General features: G+C 29.0%; 1 pseudogene; it reads right to left on the reverse strand.

The window, feature by feature from the left end:
• LOC107030234 overlaps positions 1–5,237 on the reverse strand; it is an 84,773-nt pseudogene that overhangs the window by 1,849 nt on the left and 77,687 nt on the right.

Here is a 5,237-nt window from a genome sequence, read left to right on the forward strand (position 1 = left end):
TATATATATATATATATATATATATATATATAAAGAATTATCGGGTTATCAGTTTGGTATTTGATTTTCTAATATTGGGTTATTGGGTAATCTGATAACTCATTAACAATATAATAATTTACAACTTCACCATACATAAATCATAAATATTAATATTAATATACTACTTAATATTTTTGCCCTTTAGCCTTCCATTCACACTTCGTAGTGACTTTGAGTTCATAATTTCACATTACATAAAACGCCTAAACAGAAAGTGTGAATGTTATTCATCTTAATTTCTCTTTGTGTAACACTGTATACTTATTTTTATGTTAGTTATTATTTTTTCTATTTTATGAGTATTTGTACTGTTACATTATTGTGTTATCGCATCTAATTATTGAAGGAAAGTCATATATTTTATAATCCTTTTCTTATTGGTTAAACAGAAAATCGAACTGTTAAGAATCAAAATCGATTAAAAATATCTTATTGGTTTGATTTTTTGTTTAGCTTATGTAAAAACCAATAAACAGAACCTATAATATATTAAACAGAACCAAGCTGACATATGCACACTCGAGTAACATGGGAACATAATATTAGCTAATGAATCAAATTTGGGACTTTAACTTAGTGGTTATAAAAATTCTTAACACTGAACCCATTCTATTATGATTTTAAAATTATGATATTTATTAAAATAATTGAGAGTTTTACATAAAAATCTATACATGAATTGGAAAAAGTCAACTATATATATGGGTATTTTCAGGGGTCATTTGGTTAACAAGTTATACAAGGGTTGAAAATGTGAAAAATACTTCTTTTGCTAGATGTTTGGCTCATTGCATTAAAAATAGAATATCAATGCAAAGATATATACAATCATTCTTTTTTATGACAATCATTCTCTATAACAACATTTCACCTATTATATACTTTAACAACAATATATTAGTTGTAATCTCAGAATGTGGAGCCTATAGAGGGTAGAATATACACATATCTTACCCTTATCTCTCGAATGAAGAGAGGCTGTTTTTGAAACACCTTCAGCCAATTTAATGTAGAATAAAAGTCTTATTTTGAAAAAAATATTTATATCATGTTATATTATTATATTCTCTATAATAACATTTTGCTATAACCACTAAAAATTATCTGAACAATTGACATTATTATAAAGGGATTTGATACATACCTGGTTTCTTGTCTTGTCGTCTTTAATGAAATTGAAGATATCTTGGAATGAAAGAGGAAGCCATAAAGAAGTTGTGGAAAAAGCAATAAAGCCTTTTGGTTGAATGATTTCTTCATTTTTTCTTACTGAAATCCTATCTACACGGTTGAACTGTGATGAAGTTGGAAATCTCCATGGTTGTCTGTAATGTTTAGAATTTTTAAAAAAAATTCATCATCCTTTGAGATACTTGTATAGTATTTTTCATTCCTTCTAGATCATGAAACACTGAAAGTAGAATGAAATTTAAATATTACAATAACATATATATCGAATATAATTCCACAAGTGACGTCTGCAAAGGGTGGTCATATCTTGAGAAGGTAGAGGGGCTGTTTTGATAGATCCTCATTTAAGTAAACTATATCCAAATTCAGATATGAAAAGCAAATGCATAAGGATATAAAGGAGACAACATGTAATACTAAAGTAGAAAAATAAAACATTAGGAAAGCAATTATAACAATACTAAAAGGAAAATAAGATAAGGGTGTGTGTTTGTTTTTTGGAAAATAATTTATTTTAGGAAATCTATTTTTATTTTCAGATTTTGTTTGGAAAGTACTAAATATATTTTCTAGAAAAATTAACTTCTATTGAAGATTGATAAAAATATTAACAGATCGAATAGTATTTCGATGATATTTTTACATGTTAAAGGTGATAATAATATTTGAATGTCGTCAAAGGATTTATATAATGTTCAATGTTGAGAGGATTGTAAAGGAAAATGACTTTCCACAGAAAATGAGAGAAATGGTCATTTTTCCTGCTTCTTTGTTGGAAAATATTTTTTCTATAAATTATTTTTTTTCCAATCAATAAACATCAAAAGATAAATAATTTTTTAAAAAGTTTAAATCATACCAAACACACCCCTAAAAGAAATAATAGAAGTTTGAAAAAAAGTTAAAAATTAAGAAAATTGTAAAGAAAAATGACTTTCGAATTAAAACGAGTAATCATTTTCCGAGCCCATTAAAAGAAAAAAATCACGGGTCAAACATGGTTAAAACATGTATTTTTATATATGTACCTCAAAGATTAAAAAAACATTTAAAAGGTCATATTTCAAATATATAAACAAAGAAAAGGGATGATTTGGACCCACTTCTAGATTTTAATTTTTAATTAAAGTTGCCCTCAAGTGATGAAAAATTTAGAATTCATTCTTTTGTCACCTTATAAATTAAAATTCAAAAAAGTAGTAAATAAATAAATGAAATGTAAAACCAAACCTCCTTTGAAATCATGCCTAGTAGGTTATGTTGAACCCATTGGAAAAGTAAATATCTCACAAATATTTTGAAGTGTAACAACCCATCTTTTAGCACAACAAATCTCTAAAGATACGATTAACCTAATATTTTTCATATACTTGAACGTGTTACACCAAAGTAACTGGCAAGAGTAAAAATATCAAAATACCAGAATTAAAATAATTAACTTGTTGGAAAATAATGAGGAAAGCGTGCTAGAAATAAGTGTTTTTTTAGCAATGAATATGACAAGGCAAGAATTGATCAGGACCATATGAGGAGAAAGAATAACCCTCGCTTGTTTAGATTTAAACATCTGGGACATGAACAACATTGTATAGGCCTGAGTTCAACATTGTTAAATGAAGTCTAGCGACTCTAATAACATGTTAAAAGGATAGTTATTAAGTCTAACTCAATCCTAAAATAAATCTTATCAGGTTGTAGAGATTTCCAAGGTTATACATAGACAAAAAGAATATTTTACAAACATATACGGGTACACTTAAACAACCCCCATGCATGTCTCAAGCTGATAATTTGGAGAATAAATTAACAACATAATATGAGGTATCATAATTTGATAAATCGAAAATAAAGACAGTTTTTATGTTATATCATATTAGGAACAATAGACATCATGAAATAGACATCAGTACGAGTAAATTTTTACCTATTTAACATACCCTTTGAAAAATAATCTACATATAAATAGTGATATGTATGTTACCCGTTTGAATTGTAGAATAAAGATGCAAAACTCAAATAACTGTGAAATACTAGAAAGAAAGACTATCTATGGGTCCAATGAGTGCATACTTATTTCATATAGAATAGGGGGATTAAACTATCACTTTACAAACTGTTGCTTCATGGGTAGTGCAAAAGATTTTGAGTACAAGAGATGTGATAATCCCAAGGCAAGCTGGGCAGGGTGAGTTGATGATGGACTGTGCAAAGGCACAGAAGGTGGGAAGTTTCCTACCAAGAAGATGAATAACTATATCATGTCTACTTCTCCAATCGTAGAATGGAATAGTATTACTTTGCAACAACGATTACATCCAAGATTCAAATTCATCTTGTGGCTAGGTGTAGGAAAGATTAGTAACTATTGAAAGACTTGAAAAGTTTGGTATTCAGGTGTCATGTGAATGTGTGTTCTGTAGTAACACAAAGGAAACATTTGAACATCTTTATTTCTATTGTCAAGTGACAAAGACATTATGGGGAAGAATAAGCAACTGGATAGGAATCCAAAGAATTATTTGCGACTGGATCAAGACTTGTGTTTTTGTGATTATTGTATATGTCATTTGGAGATAAAAAAATAAGATTAGATTCTATCGAGGAAGACTATGTGCTGACAAGGTCCTTAGAGAGATTGTACTGCATATTCATCTAAGAGGACAACACAAGGCATGCTGGAAACCTATTCTACAAACACTATATAAGTATCCTTAGTGTAGCATTTCCTTTTGTAATAGATAAGTTTCTTGATTTGTTTTCTGTATGAGTAGGAAGTTAGATGGTTAGAAAGACGAGCAATTACGGGTGTTTCTATGTAATTGATCTTTTTTCGTTATGAATGAAAATCCTTGTTATAAAAAAGTCATGCACAAATGCAGGATAAGTCTATATATAATAGACCCCTATAATATGGACCACACGTATAGAGGGAGCTTAATGCACATAATTTTCTTTTATGTAAATCATGATATAGAGATAGGAAATGATTCTTATCTTACTTTGACAATTGCCCATATCTTGAATTGCACAACCAGATGGGAACTTCCAAGAATAACAAGGTACACCACTCTGAATCTCATTGAATATATCATATGAAATATCCACCATGATCCACGTTGTTGCATCACGTTGTCTACAACAATGTATGAATAAAATTCTCTAGCTTCAACTAGAGGAGAAAAAATATGCAACTTTTCATACATCTGAATTCAAGAACCAAACAAAAGTTGATCATTTTATGAGTCAATTTTAATATTGATTTAATTTCCAGGGGAACAACATCTAAAAGATGAATTAATATTTTACCAATTTTATAGAGCCTTCCGAAGTACCTGAATCAAGAACTTCAATATTATTAGCTTTTGTGACTATACTAGGAAACAAGTTTATCCATTTGACTTACACATAAAAATCAATCATTTTAAGCATATGATTACTTATTAAACAATAAGAATGATAACTATGTCTAAAAATAAGTACTCATTGTCCATGTATCAGTATATATAAACTCATCTTAATCAATATTGTACGGGAGAAAATTAAAAATTAAAATTGGTATCAGCCTATTGAGAAATAGCCAATTTTTGGAATTCATGACAATGTGTTGGATTTTAAAAGATCATGACGGCCTCTTCGATCTCTCACTTGCTCAAGTTTGAAATCCATGATATTGGCATGGTATGTTTCCACATTAGAAGTGGTAGTTTCCAACGAACTCCCAAACACGGGCTACTTTTCAAAAATCAACTAGCACGCTCAATCTTTAATATACAAAGAATATAAGATGTGTGTGTATATATATATGTGTGTGTGTGTCTGTGTGTGTGTATACACACACACACACACACACACACACACATATATATATACACACACACACACACACACACACATACACACACATACACACACACACACACACATATACATACATACATATATATATATATATATATATATATATATACATATATATATATATACACACACACACACACACACAC

The sequence above is a fragment of the Solanum pennellii genome, chromosome 9, assembly GCF_001406875.1.
Source record: "Solanum pennellii chromosome 9, SPENNV200".
Lineage (NCBI taxonomy): Eukaryota > Viridiplantae > Streptophyta > Magnoliopsida > Solanales > Solanaceae > Solanum > Solanum pennellii.